Raw genomic sequence first — 18,635 nt, 5'->3', positions numbered from 1 at the left:
TCAACTCTTTTGGACAGTACCTACATCACTGATGGGCACTCCATAAATATAGCCAAGTCCATCCCGGCAGACTTTATATCTTTTTTTACGTGGTTTTCTGTGTCAGACAGCAACGTTTTTCTCCCAACCTAACAAAATCATTCAACATCATGCAGGTTTATTCTCGTAGTGGCCGTACACGTTGTGCATTCAAACAACCGCCCCCGCTCTGCGGGGTGTACAGAGCAGTAGGTGAGGTGCTGTCATCTGAGGTTCCCGTTAGGGAGCTGCTGCACTGGCTCCGTCTGACATCTTCAGACCTATGCCTGCATTTTTCCCCCCTGACTAGGGCTGACTCACTGACTGCAGCCTCCCCGAAGCAGCCTGCTTACGGGTGACCCTTGCTGCCCCCTCTTTCCCCTGGCAGGGTGAGTGGTGGGCAGGTCCCTGAGCCCGGTGAGGGGCGGTGAGCTCCCAGGGAGCTCTGTGCCATGCTCAGCAGTAAAGAGCTGCTGCCAGCACAGTGCTGGAGATGTTTTGCTGTTTCGGTCAGTCTCATGGTGGCCGTGGAGCCAGCCCGTAGCTGTGCTTTGCTTTCTGTGTGCTTTCTTTCGCAAGCTCTGAACGTAGAAACTTGCAGAAACAGCTGGAGCTGCTGGGTGAGAAGAAAACCATATCAGGAACTGATTTGAATGGGAGTAACAAAAAGTTGCTGACCGGGAGGTCAGGGCTAAGGTACGTCATGTTTAACTAGTCTGTTTACCTTCTGTACTACTTTCAGGATGTTTCTTCGTATATATATTTTTTTAAGTGGAAAATCTGGGGGTGGTTCTTTCCTTTCTCCTTGTAATCTCTGGGTTTAGTTAAGCCCACAAAAATGCTGGGAGAAATTGCTTAATCCCACTGAAGTCTGTCATCATTTTCCAGCTCTAGCTCGATACAAATTTTTGTTTGATTTTTGAGGAAGCCGTCATTTGAAATGTTTTTTAGGCCACGAAAGAAGATGGTAAGCTGTACATGCTACAGAAGTCTTTTTAGTAAATAACATATTGCAAAAGCAGTGTTCTGTACCTCCACTTTTCAGGGAAGGTAGAGGCAGAGTCCCAAAGCGCGCGGCGGAGCGGGCTCAGTGAGCTGCCCTGGCTGCCCTGGTGGGGCTCTCTCTCACCGTGTATTGCCAGCAGCTCATGCTTTCTGCGGTGCTACCCTTTGAGACTTCAAAGATCTCACTCCTGATGCAAAACTGAACTTCCAGTCTTTGTGGCATTGCTGCAGCATGCTCCAAAGGAGGTATTTATTACGTTGTTTCTGTTAACTTTGTCTGAAATCACCTTTCTTTGAAAATACACCTTGTGCTCTGGGTGACTGCCCGTGCACTTGGTGGAGCAGGGCTTGTAGTGGAACACAATAGATTGATAGGTGTCCACAGACCCTGACTTTCCTGAAAAGTTACTGGGGAGAGAGAACCCTTTTGTGGCCAAAATATCCTGGACTCAGCATCCATCCTTGATCTCTGGAAGCCGTCTACGTAATTGTCAAACACTGAGGTTTGTTTCCAGCTCACAAGTTTCCTTACCTGCTGTTGTTTAAGCAGCCTCTTAACTAGATCTTTCTTACAATGATAGCGTATTAGAAGGGCCATCTGTACTACCTGAATAAGCACCGTGCTTATTCTTCCACCCTTCCCTTTGCTTTCCATCCTTCCGAAAGATCTGCTTGCAAATGTGGCAGGTGTTTCTGCATAAGTCACCACTTAACTTAGAGAAATGAGACCTTCTATAGCATTTTTGCTTTCATTTCAGGCTCATAGCTGACACTGAACTCTCTATTTCACAGCCTGAAACCACCCCATATCACGTGGTTGATCTGAATATACAGAAATCAGTATTTTTTGCTAACAAATTCTAGCACAAATTCTGAAAACGTGTATGTTTCATGTCCCAGATGTGATCATGAACCTTCCTTGCTTACAGCAAAGCACCCATGTGCCTGTGTATCTGAGAAAAAGCAGGGAAATGCTAAAGCTTGACTTCAGTCAAGCCTTAGCAGTAAGGCAACACGGTACAGTTCATCAGGCTGGGAAGGTTGGTATTTCTTGATGGCAGAAGCTGCACAGAAAAGTTGCATAAGTAGAGCTTGTTGGGAGTTCACCCTCACTATTTCCTCAGACAAAGATGTGATTTCACCAAAAAAATAGTATTTCTTTAAAAAGAAAAAAAAATCAAATCTTGACTTGGAGGAGAAAGGAAATTCTATTCTCCATCAAGGAAATCAGAACAAGGCGTTTCCTCTGGGAAATGTCGATGAAATGCTGATACTTGTCTGCTGTTACAGCAGTGGCCTGGTGCCAGTGCTCTGGCTAAAGGCAGTGGCTCAGCGTTACCCCGTGGTCGCAGCCTGCTGCGGGGCAGGTACTGGGCTTAGGGCTCGTCACACGTGCAGTGAGAGGCAGGAGGCTGCCGAGCTCATCTGAGCAGGTTCCTGTCGGTGAATCCCCAGGAGAAATACTTGAGCCAGGAATACTCTGAACTCTCATGCTTCAAGCAATGTTGTGATAACATGACCTTTTGCGTTCCGGTTTAGAACAAAGCCAGATGGAGCTTCGCATGGGAGAAAAGAGTGATTCCTGAACTGTCACCCGTGGCCCACCTTAAGGTCTGGTGAGGCCAGCTTGATTGAATTGATGCGTGGGGACCCTAGAGACATTCAAAGGTCAAACCAAAACATTTTGTGAGGACTGTGATAGAAATGGCTGGGGCAGATTGTTCGTCCGTCATCAGCTCTGCCTTAAAGACAGCACTGCTGTTTTAAATGAAGAGTGAGTAATGCCTTCGAAGGGTATAGCAGGTCAGCACATTGGCTGAGGACCACAGCAACAGCTCCAGCTTCGCCCTGTGCGGTGAGTTTCCACCTTGCAGAGCACAACAGCAACAAGCTGTGTTTAACCAGCACCTCTGTGCACCCCACAAAAGCGGTCTCTGCTGGCTGCAGCCGCGAGTCGAGGCTGGAAGCATCATCGTGGTGCTGCATGGCCAGGAGAAAGGGGCAGGTGGGAGCCTCGCGCTGGAAGTGCAGGACACACGGCTTTGCTGACTTGCTTGGAAGCCATCCCAGCTCGTTCTCCATGTCACAGGTCTGCTGTGGGGCGGTAGGTAAAGACGGAGCTTTTCTGTCCAGCGCTGGGAGTGCGAGCTGACTCGTCATCGCTTTCCTTTCCTCCTCCTTGGCTGTGTTTCTGCTGGCTGGGGGTGCTGCGAGGATTCTCTCACGGCGTGCAGTGCTGAGGTATTCCAGACTGACTGCGGAGGATGTTCCCCGTGGCTCAGCGGAGCTGTATAACAGGATGAAGTGGGATTATTTTGCCTTAGCAGGAATCGCACACCTGGGTCATAACAGATAAAGCAGACTTGGTCCAGTGGGCACACAGAAGGCTCCAAGCATCGCCCCACTCCAGCCCCACTTGGAGGCTTGAATAGACACAAAGTGATGAGTTCAAATACCCATAGGCATGGCAAATAAAAGAGGTTTCTGTACGGAGGATTAACACGAAGCTGAAGCCCTACTGGTTTCTTTTGAAACTTCCTTAGGAAGAGTAGTCGCAGCCAGCTCTTAAAGCTCATTGCACTCAGAACATCTTATAAAATTATGTGGTAGATGAGGAACATATGTCCCTTTTGCCTGTTTCATTTTGCCCTACTTTAGCTCCTTTCTTTCACAAAGCCTGTCTTTTGCAGTAAGTCTTAGCCTGATGTAAGGGATCCTTCTCCAATCTACGTTGTTTCCACCCTAGCTAAGTGTGGAGAAAATATTGCTCAACATGGCCTTAAAAAAGTGAGCGTAAGAAAAGACTCATCTGGATCATTTGTGATAAATTGCCTTTTCCTTTTTTCTTTGTTAATTAACTGGGTTAAAGTAATCCCAACTCGTACTGCGAAATCAGCTGCGAAAAAAAAGCAGCCAGCATTAAATGTGATAGCTGGAAAATGCACGCTGTGAGGCTGACAGTGGTGATGGCAAAAGCCAAGCAGATGCCCACACCGACTTAGTTTTGCTGTCTGGGGGGGGAGAGCACGATGCTCGGCTGGGCTGGGCTGTGTTATGGGAGGTATCACGTGAAGGTGGAGCAGCTCCGTGCTGCAGAGAGACAGGGCAGGGCAGCCTTGCCTGACCTCTGCCTGGGCTACAAGCAAGCTCGAGCTCTGGAAACTCCCAGGTGTGTTAAGCTGAGAAGCGTGAAGCTCATCCCAGAGCCGTGCTCACTGCGGGCCATAGGAGCCAGCGCTGTCCCCAGCAGAGACACCGCGGGCACGAGGACAAGCAAGGCCCACGCTGTCTGGACACGAAGGACATCGTCCACCTGCCCGTTTCGTCCAGGTGCAGAAAGCTCGTGTTTGGATAAAGCCCCCTCTACCAGGTCCATTAGTGGTTTCCTCATCAGGAGGGACCTTTGGCACAGCCACCTGGCCTTGGCTCGTTAACTCCATCTGCCCCCCGGGGTAAGGCTGTTCATGGGGTTTCGTTGTGGTGCTGCAGGGCTGGCTTTTTGGCTTCTTGCTCTGCCATAAGCATTAGCTCCCCCACTCCTTCCCGGCCGCATTCATCTCCCCCAGCGGGAAACCCCAGATGCTGTGTGGTGAAAGGTGCTTTTGGGGACCCTGGTGTCCGCAGCTGAGAAAAACCACTTACAGAATGACTGCACTGAGTCATCTGCCCCGGGAGCAGCCTGTGTCGGCTCCTGGAAATAATCACAGCTCTCAATTTCCCAGGGCAATCCCTCCAGGCAGCTCATCTGCCCTGAGAGGAAGCCCTTGCTGTATGTTTAGGCAGATGAATTGCTTCTGTTCCTAACCGGGGGATGCAGCGGGGCCGGGGGGTGCCCAGGCGGTGTCCCCCGGGCTGGCAGCACGGGGGAGCCTGGGGTCTGGGTGCTGTCACAGGGACAGAGACGAGCCTGCCGTTGTGGGTGGGTGCTGCAGCGTGGCGAGGTGCTCGGTACATCTGTCCCTGAGCATCTGTCCCCATCCTCGAGGCGAGAGCAGCCGGCTCCTGAGGGGGCTCACCCAGCGCTGCGCTCCTGCACAAGGAGCTCCAACAAGGCTCAGAGAGACACCGAGGGCTTCAGCAGGAAGGAAGCAAGATGAAAAATCCTACTGAGGTGCAGCAGGCAGGGAAGGCCGCGCTTACACGCTGAATAGGAGGAAGGAGGAATCATTTCCTCGGGCCTCCTTTTGTGCCTGTTGGATAATGGATGCCTTTCTACATCTATAGGCTCGTTTAAGCCTGAGCACCTGGAAAGCTCTCGGCTGCATGTAGGCCAAAGAAAACATGTTTTTGCTGTTAAAATAACTCTTCTTTTATCCCGTCAGCCTCTGCATTTCTTGCAGACCCTGCTAATGTAAGGAAAAGTAAATCTGGGCTCTTTTCTCTCTTCTCACGTGCAACCGTTTAGTTGGTTATAGAAAGCTTCTGGAGCACACCAGAGCTCAGCAGGGAGACGTGCCCTGTCCTGGGGCTGCGAGCTGAAATCTCACTCAGCCTTTCATGGATCACGGCACCCTCTGGAGCGGGAGCACCCCGGGATGGCCCCTGCACGGGGCTGCAGGTGGCACCGCCAGGGCTGGCTGCTGGCATGGCTCGGAGCCGTTGCTGGGCTGCAGCAGCCACGTCCCCGAGCTGGCAGGGAGCAGGAGGGCGAGCTGCAGAGGGAGCCGCTCGGTGACGAGGTGGCAGCAACGAGGCCTGAAGCCACTGCCAGCAACACGCAGGCAGAAATGTACTTTTCGCTAGGAACCAAAATAAGGGCGGCACCCAGAGTGGCTCTTTCCTCTTTTTTTCCAGCATTACTTCACAGAGCACTTGCAGAAGACGTCCCCTTCCATGGGATTTGTGCTTGGCTGACGAATTTGTGACGTCTCCGCACAAGGGCTCATTGAAATATGTCCCCGATCCAAGGTGCCACCAGTTCCTGGGAGGGCGTCCCGTCCGTGCTGCTCTCTGTGAACCCATCCCCAGGACACCACGGCATGAGGTGGGTGGGGACAGATGGGTGCTGGAGGCTGCAGGGCCTCGAGACATCCTACACGCATCACCCACGAGGTGCTGGCAACGGAGCCGGGCTCCTCGGGCAGAGTCCGCACCCCAGTGAGCGCGTTGGCCTCTTGTGCAAGATGAATCATTGCCCTCGCTTTTGGCATTATTTTTATTATTATTTTTTTTAATATCCCATGTAGTGAACTGGTGAATCAGCAGTCAAATAAGGAAATAATAACATGGTGAATTAACCCTTTCAAACTCAGGTGCATGAAATTAGACGTACAGAGCAGCGGCTTGATTTCCACGGGCTTTGTAACAAATGTCAGCCCCAATTCTGGCCTTTCTGCAAGCACCCAGCTCCAAGAGAGCTGGGGTGAGGCAGGCTGTGCCTTCCAGCCCTCAGCTCCTCGCCTGCATCAATGGCAGAGGAGAAGGGAGGTGTTAAGGAGGGATCCGGCCTCCAAAAGGGCCTCTCCATGTCCCGTACTCCCGTGCCTCTGATGGGAATACTTGCCAGGCTTGTCAGGGGTACGGGGATTGGCAGCTCATCCTTGCTACCCGAGCTGTTGGCTTAGTGAGTTGTATGGGCTTGCTCATTTTCCTTAGGCTCGGGAAAGCTGCATGGAGGGATCCCACTGCCAGGCTGAGCAGCTTTTCTGTCGTGATTGCTGTTTAATCCTGCAATACACGAGCAGCCCCGTCCCGCTGTAACTAGAGGGGATCTGTGCTTTTCCTGCCTAGCTGCTGGAAAGCAAAATGTGCATGGCACCGCATCCCCATGGGACTGGGGACAGCCGTGGTGGCTGTTGGAGCCATCACGAAGGGAAGCCTGGGCGAGACCCGCTGGGCTCTCATCCTGCACGGCCCCGCTGGCACCTCCTGCCCGCAGCTGCAGAGCTGTTGCAGTGCTGGCCATGGCTCGTGTTCCCCGGGGTGCCTCGTGCTGCCAAGCCGCAACACAGAGATTCGGTTCCTTTCCCCATACGGGGAACCTTGATAATTATTATTTTTAAAGTGATTAATGGAGCTGTTCCTGTGTTTACTGCTACAAGGTCAAACCATTTGTTTGCATGGGGTATGCTAATGTAATCTCTTCTTTCTCAGCTAGCCTTCTTCTTAGAGGTTTCTTTGGGAAAGTGTTGCAGACACACTTGTGTATGACATATTTATGCATACAGTGACTGATCTGCATTCAGCCCTGTGCTGTAGTAACAACTGATAGGTTGTAATGTTTGTAAATGTTGCTCTGAGGCTTAAATTTAAGAGACAGGCCTAGGAAATAGATCTTATTGCAGCACACTGTAACCAAATAGTTCCCAATAAAGAGAAATAAAGAGAACCAATTTTATATCTGGCCATTAACGTTCTCCCAGATGTTGTGTACCATATGCCAGCATTTTTCAGCTCTAAAGCAAGCTGCATTTGTAGCATCTACAAACCCACTGATTTCTTCCCCTCCTTTCCCACTGCCCGTGCTGTTGGCAGGCAGTGGCAGACAGCAGCAACTGCTGACAGTGCTCGTGGGGAGCACGGCACAGCCAGGCAGAGGGGCTGCAGGTATCGACCCCTACGTTACTGCCACGTGCCTGCTACTTCAGCAGTACATTTAGATTCCCTAGAACTCCAGTTTTTATTGGGAAAAAAAATGTATTTACTGAAATATTGAAATGTCTTATCTGGTTTTGTTTTCAGGCTGAATCTCAGTGGTTCACACAGATGAGATTTATTGGAGGCCTGGACGCCCAGTTCTGTGTGCGTTATTTCCATTGGCTTGAGAGCAGGTTGAAAACTGGAGACCTGGACATTTGCATAGTCCAAGAAATGAACTAGCGCTGGATTATTTTTTTCCCCCTCTGAGTTATGCTGACAGCAGCCATAACATTAAGGCTGAAAAGTTTATTTACTATGTAAAGACCATATTTTCCCTTCTTATCCCAGCTTTTCTTGGCTTGCATTGCTTGGCAGTATCCACATAACCACTAACACCCAGAGGCGTGGTATTAAGCTGGGATGAAAAATGAACATGCAGAAGAATATTGGAGATTTAAGTGGGTATGGTTCTAAGAAAACCAGTGGAAAATATGTTTACTCCAAGCATCTGTAGCACCTAATTGAAGCAATGATATTTTCTGTAGCACCTAATTGAAGCAGTGGTATTTTCTGTAAGAACATAGGGAATGCTTTTCTGCTTTCTCTTTGGATTAGAGTTTTGCTTTGAATCGATATGACATAATCCACAGAATTGTTTTTTTGTTTTTTACAGCTGCATTGGAAACTTTCTGCCAATAGACAGGGACATGTTAATCAGGGTGAAAAAGCTTACATTCATTCAAGCTTTGCTAGTTTCTTGATTCTTTGTTAGGAACTGTTGCTTCCTCCTAATTTACTGAAATCTCGTTCGCAGTAAACACTATTATTTTTGAGCTATTAATGTTGCTATAAATTTGAATGGCTAGAAGAAAGTGTCAGGATGTGATTAAAAGGGAGCTGATCTGCATCTGTAGGTGAAATCATTGCCGACACTCAATGTGACAGCGAGCGAAGCGCGTATTTATGTGCCCATAAAGCATGATCTAGTGCTACTCGGTCTGCTGTGTTGGCATCACCAAGGGGATTTCTGTGAAACTAACTGAGAAGAACATACAGGATCCTGTGTCACCTCTGGGGCATCCGCAAGTGTTGCCGGTTGGTAGTTGGCTTGCTGGGATCACTTCTCTTGGGCATCTCTGTTCTGAAGGCCGAGTTACCCCCACTGTCCCCTTCAGAGGGGGCGTGAGCTGACGTGCACGTGCTGTGGTTTTAATTAAATGCTCCATCGTCCCCAGGCATTTCAGCTGGCAGCTCCTTCGCTCCTCTCCCTCCCTGGCCAAGGAGGCAACACAACTCGGGGTCGCAGCCCAAACAGTGGGACCTTTTGGGGGCTGTGCTCACCGTACCGCTGCGGCTCTGCCGGCTCGTGCTGGCTTGTGCTGCCAGACCTTCTTGCCAAAGTTTGGGAAAATGTGTTTCCACACCTCGGTGGGGAACCCGGCCCTCCATTCCCCTGCCTTTTGTCACATGTGCTGAGACAGGAGCTGCTTCAGAAGTGACCTTTTCATTTTTCTCCAAAACGCAGATTTACATTTCTCACAGGCCTTTGAGGATGCAAATCGGATGAGATACATTTTAAAGATCATCTGCTCGGCATCACAGCCCTGGTCGGTGCCATCTGGAGGAGAGGAGCAGCCCGGGGCTGGGCGGGGTGGGGAGCAGCGCTGGGGCTGCACGCTCTGGTGGGGATGAGCTGCAGGGGAGGGGGATTTAATGGGCACCGTGGCCACATCCATCACAACAGTCGGATAGTGCCACCAGAAAAAAAGCTAGATTTTATCGTTTAATCAGCCATGTCGCTTTACAGATGTAGTTTGGAGATGAGCAATGGGCAGAAGCTGCTGGTGCCAGTGGCTGAGAGAAGCAGGCACTTCATTCTGCAGAGCAGTGACCTGAGCCCGGCTGAAAGCAGCAGGGCCGTGCTCAGGCTGCACAAGCAGGGCAGCACTGGCTCTAACGAGAGGCAACATCGTGAGCGTGCTGGAACCAGCACTGCCAGCACCATTGCGCCAAGCAGTGCCCGGCTTTCGCAAGCCTCTGCAAAACAAGAGAAACGTAATACCCACCTCATTACCAGCACGAGTTCCCAAACTTCTCAGTGAAGAGATGACAGAAAACTCCCATCCCTCCCTGGACAAGGCTTTGCTGCTCTTCTGCTGTCTGGCTGTGAGTGCGAGGGGTGCACGCCGCCCGAGGATGGCTCCCCATGCCAAGGAGGTGGCTTCACACCACACCTGAGGGACCTGCTGAGGCTGCCAGATCCCCACCGGGCTGTTCTGGAGCATGGGGTGGGGGCAGCTGGTGGCCAGATGAGAGGGGGTCTGCAGGTAGCCAGTGCCTGCAGGTATTTCTAAAATTGGTCTGGAAAATGTGTTGTTACAAAAATGTATTCTTGCAAATACCTTCAGCCTGCACTGCAGCCTCTGGGTGAGGCCACGAAAGAAGTCTGCAACGTGAGGCATAAAATGCAAAATATTTATTCAAAAAATCAAAGCATTACAAGTCTGTCTCTTTTCCAGAAAGCGTAAATACATAGCAGTTCAGAGCTGTGCTGAAATGCACGGAGCGAGGTGCTGGGAGAGCTATTTAAGAAAAACAAACAGAAAACCAACACTTTGTTACCCGTTTATTTGCTCTTTTAATGTGAAGAAGGCTTCAGCAGGCTCCGGAGAGCCCTTGCCTGCTCCCCACAATAGTGTCGGGGGCGAGCACCTGCACAGGGAGAAATATCAGCTCTGCAGTGGAGGGCGGCCAGGCTCTGGGGCTTTTCTTCTGCGTGCTCAGCCAGGACGAGGCGTGCACACTCCTTCCAGATGACATTAATGCGGGTCTGCTGGCATCGCTTCTCCAAGTATGTGACAGGGCTCGCCATCCATTTGAGCAAGTCTTAATTTTGATTGAAATTTGCTTCTGAAACATCCAACAAAGCCAGCAAAGACAAAAGCAGGTCAGTGAAGCAGAGCTGAAGGCACTTAAACCAAAAAAAAAAAAAAAATTAAAAATGCCCAGGGTTCTCTTTAATTTGCAGTTTATCTGCAATTTAAAAGAGTAAACACAGCCATGCTGAAGAGGCATAAACACAGCTTGGAGAGACATCAAAATCTGGGTCATGGCTTCAGCTCTGCATGGGGATCTCGTTAGGTGCAGGAGGGAGCGTCGGCGCTGCTCCTGGTGCCCGGTGCAGAGCGAAACCCGGCGGGCTCAGCACAGCGCTCAGCAGCTCCTCTGCGGACCCATAACCGGGTAACGTGAGCTAGCGCTGTGCTGAAATTGCTAAATAACAACCGAGTCAGTAAACAGGAAGGAAATCTTGTTGCGTGTTTTTTTTTTTCCTGGAAGCTTAGCACTGCAAGCAGGACCAGGAGGCTCTGCCGGCAGCAGCCTGCCTGCCTTTCAGGTGTGCGCTGGGGAGCACTGAGCTGTCACGGTCCTTAGCTAACCCCACGTCTCTGCGGGGAGGCCAGCACTGATCCACGGTCATCTGGTTCGGAATGTGGGAATCTATTCTGTATTTAAGGCCCAGTCTGTCCTTCCAAGCAAAACACATGAAGAGAGAAGATTTAAACAGGAAGGGTTTGGTATTTCTCTCTCCCTCTCATAAATTTCTGTAGGTCTTGTTGCTGCTCATTACTGGAGATGCCAGCACAAGAGCTTTTCTCCCTAGCAAACCAGCTTCTCGTGTTCCCTGTCCTTCAGCCCCAGCCTCTTGCTCTGTTATATTTAGCTTTAAAGCCCTAGCTGAGTGCTGGTGACACGAGTCACCCGAGGGCCGCACGGCAGGGCTCGGGCTGTCCCCGCAGAGCAGCTGGAGGATGGGATGAAGCAGCAGGCACCACTTCCTGCTGTGTCCCCTGGATGTGACTTTTTGGATGCCGAGTGGCCACCAGTGTGGCTTGCTGTTTGCCTGGGGCAGTCAGCTCGGGGGACGTGGCCGGCCGCCCTTTGGCAGGGGCTCTCCGGGAAGAGGCTCTCTTCCTCGCGGTGCATACCTACTGCACCCGCTGCTTCCCACCAGATGCTCAGGCCTTACGAGATGCAAAACTGCATGCATGGGTGTCAGGGCCTCTCTGCAGCTCGTTTCTAAATTGCACAGCAGCTCTGTCTTTCACCCGGGGTGCCAAAGAGGTCTCTGCCCCGAGCAGCCAGAGCAGAAGGCCCCAGCCTGTGCTCCCTGATGCTCCGTGCTGCAGCACCTCTGCTAAGGGGTGTGTGGGGCTGGGGGCTCGGTGCTGGCAGTGCGTTGGGTCTGCTGAGCGAGACTGGGAGATGGCTTTTCTCAAAATCTGCATTTAATTGATTGTAAATGGGGTTTGTTTGTTTCTTTGCTTGTTTTGGCCATGTGTTTTGGGGCTTTTGATTTGTTTTGCCATGCAAGAAGAACTAAGTCACACTTTTCTTTCTTTCTTTCTTTCTTTCTTTCTTTCTTTCTTTCTTTCTTTCTTTCTTTCTTTCTTTCTTTCTTTCTTTCTTTCTTTCTTTCTTTCTTTCTTTCTTTCTTTCTTTCTTTCTTTCTTTCTTTCTTTCTTTCTTTCTTTCTTTCTTTCTTTCTTCCGATTTCTATTTTCTCCATTTAAAATAGTCCCTAGATCAATTAAGACTTTGGCCATTGTATAGCTTTCTACGGTGCCACGTGGCTACACGCTCCGGGGCTCTGGTCATTGAAAAAATCCTCCTGCCTAAGGGAATTTTCTGAAAGGATGGGTTTGCTGTAAGGTATCTTAGTCGTGCTCATGCAGGCATATTGTTTCTACAGAAGAGATTTCTTGGCAACTGTGGGCTGCTGGGCTTATATTTCAGCATCAGGGGAAGAGGCTGTAAAGAGCAAGAGCTCTTGAGAAAGTCCCCCTTGGGTTCCTGATACAACAAAACTACCATTCGACCTCAAGCCAAGTATGTCTCCAGTATGAGACCCTCTCTGTTTCTGAAGTGATTGGAGGCATGCACACTTCTGCAGAAATGCAGAGCAGGGCTGCTGTATGACGCCCTGTAGCTCCGTGGGTCTGGAGGAACTGGTTTGCTGCCCACAACCAAAAAAGTGGTTCTTCAAAGCAGTGCCCGTCGCAGCTTCCTTGTCAGTGGGCTCTTTAGTTTTGTGGTTATGACCTTGCAGTTTATTTCTGTGGCAACGACTGTGTTGTTGCAGTAATCACATAATCACTTCACTGCTATTAGAAGAGGTTTATGTGCGAGTATCATTTCAGAAACAACAGTCTGGGTCCAGATCTTCAAAGACGCATCCACAAACACCAAGCTGCACTGATGTTGGGGAAGTAAAACGAATGCCCCCAGCTGAAATAGCAAGCAAGCAAAATTAAAGCTGCTGTGGGTTTCTTGGGCATTGAGTCAGCAGGCAGCGAGCTGTGCACGTGGCCGTTTCTCCTCTCGCCTGCTGCAGCGGGACGGAGCTACGGGGAGCCGAGGCTGCGGCCAGCACAGACACTCTCATCGGTGCTTCCCTCTGTCTCTGCTTTTGCTTCCTCGAGGACTTCCATTGCTCACGGGCTGTTTTCCTTCCCTCTGCTAGGTGATGTACCAACTGTTTGTGCACTCCAGGCTGGCTCCTGACACCCGTCCCTTCTGCATGTGCGCAGAGCGAGGGCGCTCCCCGCAGCGCAGCGGGTCAGCGGGCTGCCAGGCCGCAGGCTGAGCCCAGGGGGAAGGCGAGGGGATCAGGATGTGTCCCAGCTCCTCCAGTTACTCACTGGTTTTGAACATGTCTGTGTTGGGTCTGGGATGAGCACCGAATGCAGTCAGTGGGAGGCTAAAGGAGAAACAGCTTCCCTTGGTTCAAACTCCTGCACGGCCATAGGTCATGCCTCCTTGTTCTGTCTGCTGTGGGTTCTGCTTGCTTTAAGCTTTTCTTAGAACATAGTCAAGGTTTTTTGTTTTCAGGTGTACATGCACATGCCTGCTGCATTAAATAAATGAGCAGCCTGCCCACGTGAGGCTGTCCTACCGAGGATGTGTAGGACACCACACCCACCTAGTCTTTAATGCCATGCCTTGGTTTGGATGATAGTCTGTTGTAATGTGTTGATTGACTCTATTTTAAGGGAATGCAAACAGAAGTCAGGCTGCTGATGGAATAAAACGGGGAAAGAAAAATACGGTGCATGTGCTTTCCTGAAGATCGTATTTTCTCCTGGTAAATAGAAGTAAGGAAGCCAGCACTTAGAGAACACAGCAGGTTATCAGGGAGCTTGGTTTGGCTGGCATAGAAATCGATTTTCAGATTATGTGATTTTCCATTAACTATTGACTGCATAATCAGTTGGAGAAGTTAGACTCCTTTGAGGAAGGTAAGAGTCATGCAAGCTGTTTGATCCAACGCGAGCACTTCATCCTCCCCTGAAGCAGCTGGGTGAGTGAACATCACGTCTGTGTGTGATGTGGGTTCCGAGTTAGCATTATAAAACAAGCCTCTTCACCTGCTGCTTCACCTCGTTACACTTCCATAGGCCAAATTGGATCAAGCACCAGCGGAAAAATCCCCACACCCAACAGTGCAAGCATGGGCTCGCCTCGGCCCTGTGCTCCGTACCCAGTGGGTGCTGAGAGGCCCCTTCCCGGCCCCTGGCTGCTCCTAGCACCCAACGCACAGCTCAGAAGCCCTGGGTCTGCGCTCTTCGTGCTGGTGATGCTCGCCTGTGTAGGTACGTGGACATGGCAAATGATATTTGTGGCTGTATAGAGATGTTTTGCAATCTGGTCATTCGTGCACGGTCTTGATTAGCATGTAGTTACCAAGAGTTGGCGCTGGTGTTATTTTTGGCAAGGTTGGGTAGGCAGAATTTGATTTTTGCTTTTTTTCTAAATGTCCTGCTCTGCCTCTTTTGTGATGCTGCAGTCTTTCCAGGGCTACTGGACTCACCACATGACATGTGCTCCTCGTTGCCATGTGTGTTTATTTTTTGCTTCACATTCAGATTATTATCCACATTGATATTGATGCTCAAAATAATTCTTGTGCCATTTCTAGGAAGACATGCAAACTGAGCCACTTTCCATTTAATATTAACTGAAATTCCCCGCAATGTTATCATCTGCATGGCAACCAGCAGCCCATCTGCACCTAATGGCAGTGCTACAGAGTGAGGGAGCTGTGCTTGGTAAATATGCACTGTGAAAGCCCTCATCAGATCTGATCTTGGGCATGGTGGGAAAAGCCACTCTTTCCCTAAAAGCAGCAGCAGGTCCCATCACATTTCAGCTGTGAATAATGGACAGCAGTGATTCACCCTGCAGTTAGTCTCATAAAAGTCCACTCCTTATCCTGTAAGACGAACAGGAGTGATATTTTTATAGACAAGCATTGTTGTTGGTAAGCCCTTTCTGGGTCAGCTTATACCAACACATGTAACCCCTCCCGGCGGGCTCCCAGCTTCACCCAGCCGGGCAGATCTACCAGGCAGCTCAAAGGTAGGCGCTGGAGCGGGGCGTTAGAGGGGACGTGCTGGAGCAGACTCATCTTCAGAGCTGGGTACAAAACTGCACATAAACCATGTATCTAAACTTAGGAGTCCTGAGCCCTACTATTTAAGGGAAAAAGAAGAGTATCAAGTGCTTGCCAGGGAGGAAGAAACATCCAAGTGCTAGTCCGAGAAAGGATCTTCACATCTGCTGGTCTTCTGCCCAGGGGTGATACCAACGCAGGTTCCCTATTTGGGGTTATGCCTTCCCTCAAGTTAATGGTACTCTTCTGCTTACAAAAATCCATACGGTATTTATTTTGCTATATATTAACTATTCCTCTTCTGTTTTTTCTACATACGTGGCTGCTTCAGCTGCTTTATGCGTTAATGCAGTACTTTCCATTAAGCAGTCCCATGCAGTACATCAAAAATAAACACTCTTATAACAACACGCATAAGATTAAACTATTAAACTTGCTCAAAGTATACAGTTCATAAATTAAAAGTGTTTTTGCTCATACTTTAGTATTGATTTCTGAGTTTATAAAAATAAAAGAACTTGCCCTTAGGAAACAAAAATCATGGTTCTTTAAGCTTTTCTTTGTAAGGATGCCAAAAAAGACAACTTAACATGGAAACATCACCATTTGTTCATGTCAAATGTAGTTTATTCAATTAGATGTTTTATAACTCCACTGAGTTAAACGAAGAAGGTTAATATTTTTTATTGTTTTATTTTTTCATGCTGTGTCTGTAATACACACAAAGATAACTTAGCCTAGCAAAATATACAGTGTAATTTGGTAATGTGTTTATTGGATTCCACTAAAAGACTCTTGAGAAATTATTCAAGATTTTTGCTCTTCAACTAAAATCATTTCTTTTTCTTTTCTTTCATCTCTCTCTTTTTTTTTCGTGCATAATAATCTTGCAAGTTTTTTGTTTTCTGGAAATGTTTTAAAGAAGAGACAGACTGTTAGTTGTTATTTTTTTTGTGTGTATTTTATTTTGTTTCCCCCCACCCCCACTGTCAGGAAGGAAAGGCCTTCTGGAGATGAATGTCCTTAGTTACTCATGTTTTTGAAAATTTAATTGTGTCCATGGTTCTGAAACATATCTGACATCTTGCAGTATGATAAATGCCTAAGCTTCCAGTAACTCACATTTTAAAATTGTCTTATGGAGGCTTCAGATCAGTTACGGTTTTATGGGTGTGGTTTTGTGGTAGCTTAAACGAGCAAAAAAAATATTCATTTTTCTTGTGGAATTCAGTTTTCTGCCAGGCTGGACTCCGGAGCTCCAAGCAGCCTGGATAAAGCTATGGACACGTGAGTTTTACTGACCTGGGACAGTGGTGCCATGCCCTGTGCAGCGGCCTTGCCACAGACTTAATGATTAGGGAGAAGCAAGGCCATTCAGCCAGCTTTGGGCTGGGAACCACTTATGTGGTTCATGGTTACTTCCTAAAAGTTCCCGTAAGCACTTCAGGAGTTGCTGTGCAAATCTACGGGAGGTGACGCTTCTCAAAGGGGCCGACATCCTCCCTGGCAAAATTGCAGAAGTTCTCCAAAGGTGAAAGTTGAAAATTGCCACCCCCTTCCTCTTGTGTAACTTATCAGCTCATCCTACTAGGCAGCAGAAGTTGCAGTCACCAGAGTTAGCCTTTTTTTTTTTTTTTTTTTTGGTCTGCTATCGTGTTTGAACTCACTGAGCACAGTAGATCACTTTTCACCTCTCCATGGCCAGATGCAGCTGCTGTGCTGTACAGAGACAGACCCCAAACCTACAGTCTTCCTTGCCTACTGCATCCCTGAATGCATGGACGGAGCATTGGAAGGGTCCTTCATGGTAGGAGCAGCTCTGGGCCCCCCTGGCTGGCTGGGAGCTAGCGGGGCTGATGTGCAGAGAGCCCTCCATCCAGTCTATGGGCCATGCTGAGAGAGCAGAAGTGCTGGAGATCACTGTGTGTTGTGGTGCACAGTTTGTGGGGTGGCCTCTGGGAGGGACACTGCAAGCCCTGATGACTAAGAGTGGCCTGGAAGCTAACCCTGGTGTACCCAAGGATGTGGTTTCATGAAAGGCTTGGTCCAAAAGCAAGCTGCTTCCAACACAGGTGGTGTCTCCACATCTCACCTACCTGTTTCTGCCCTTTTCTTTGTCATCTCGGGGTCCCATTGAGCCAAACGCTGAGTTGGGTCACGCTGATCCAGTACAAAGCAACATGTTTTGCACAATGTGGGTTAGGTTTGGATCAGGCCATAACTGTGTATGCGGCAATCTGCCCGAAGAGCACCTGGCTGGCAGTGGGATAGAAATGTTAGGGTTTTTTTTTTGGTAGCCTTCAGTTAGACTGGGTCGAGTAAATGGAAACCAGACTACAGGGAAGTCAAGGCTTTGAATGACCTGGAGGCTGAACTGGTTTCAGCAGCTCAGGAGGCTGAAAAACACAAAACTGTAGTAAACTCCTCATAGCTACTTCAGGCAGGAACCACAAAAAATCTGCGGCTTGTACCAAGCTCTGGTGAGCAGCACCGCGGGCAGAGGGGCCTTTCTTTGGCAATGGCACTTGGAGGAACTACAGCCAAGCAAAGGTGGCTTGGTGGGGATAGCTGATATATTTATACAGGTCAATGATCTGGTGCTCTGGTGGTGGTAGGCATCTCCTTCCAGTCTTGTCAAATGATGTGGTTGCAGAGCTCTAACAAAAGGTGCTGTGAGACGGCTGAGAGGAGAGGTGGCTCGGGGAGGTTTGGGGAGGAGCAGGTGGGAGATGCAAGTGAGGGATATGGAGGGAAGTGGAGAGGATGCTGTTCTTGGAGTGTGAAGAACATTTGGCAGCTGTGGGAAGGATGGAGAAGACTTTTAGGTTTTATCTGTAATGCAAAAAAAAAGTCTCAGAGAAATCAGGACATAAAACTGAAGATAAAGTCAGGAAAAATATGGGAGATCTTTTCACAGCTCTTGTGTCTCTGTCCCATTCTTTCCATCCTCTCTGTGCCCAGTGTTGGTGTGTTACTGCTTTATGCGCTCACCTGCAGCACCGCTGTGAATCCTGCCAGCCCTCCTGGCATGGCTCACCTCGTGGGTGCTGGCAGGGCTGCTTTCTGACGTGCACAACCGAGGGCTTTGCTGGGGTGGGTGTCCACCGTGCAGTGGTCCCGGAGGCCCTTGCAATTCCAGGAGGAGCATCCTGCCTAGCCTCCTGTGCTGTGCAGCCAGGTCAGCCTGCTCTGCTCCATCCCAAGGAGAGGCTGCAGCACCCGGCTGCCTCACAGAGGTACGGTGAGAGGGTGAGCGATGGGTGCTCAGCACGAGCCCTGGCAGATTTGCACAGGTACTGAGCACCTCTGGAGTGCAGACCCTGCCAACTCGGCAGTCAAAGCCATTATCACATAAAGTAAATATGTGAAAGTAAATCATTTTAGGTGGCCTGCTTTACACAGCAACACTCTGCATGTACTGTTGCTGAAGTCTTGAATGAGTTCCTCCTACTGTAAATTCTGAGCTTTTTCATTAGTATTTTTAATTCAGCACAGTGCTAGAAATGTCGTCCTACTTCCTGCTGTCATAAAAAATGCCCAAGGCCGTGATCGAATGATCTTATGGAAAGACACATACTCT

The 18,635-nt window shown here is 49.3% G+C and overlaps 1 protein-coding gene across 3 annotated transcripts in view; it reads left to right on the top strand.

The window, feature by feature from the left end:
* Window positions 1–433: 433 nt before the first annotated feature.
* The window catches only part of SERPINE2 (serpin family E member 2), a 57,409-nt gene continuing 39,207 nt past the window's right edge, over window positions 434–18,635 (top strand). The window contains exon 1 of one of the 3 annotated variants that reach the window (XM_072042755.1): window positions 434–714. The gene's annotated coding sequence lies outside the window, so the exon portion shown is untranslated. The remainder of the gene's footprint in view (window positions 715–18,635) is intronic. The other 2 variants (XM_038183484.2, XM_072042752.1) reach the window with 2 other exon arrangements.

Source organism: Anas platyrhynchos, chromosome 9, assembly GCF_047663525.1.
Source record: "Anas platyrhynchos isolate ZD024472 breed Pekin duck chromosome 9, IASCAAS_PekinDuck_T2T, whole genome shotgun sequence".
NCBI classification, from domain to species: Eukaryota; Metazoa; Chordata; class Aves; order Anseriformes; family Anatidae; genus Anas; species Anas platyrhynchos.
The sequence above is the reverse complement of the archived record's forward strand: the minus strand, read 5'-3'. Positions and strand labels throughout refer to the sequence as shown.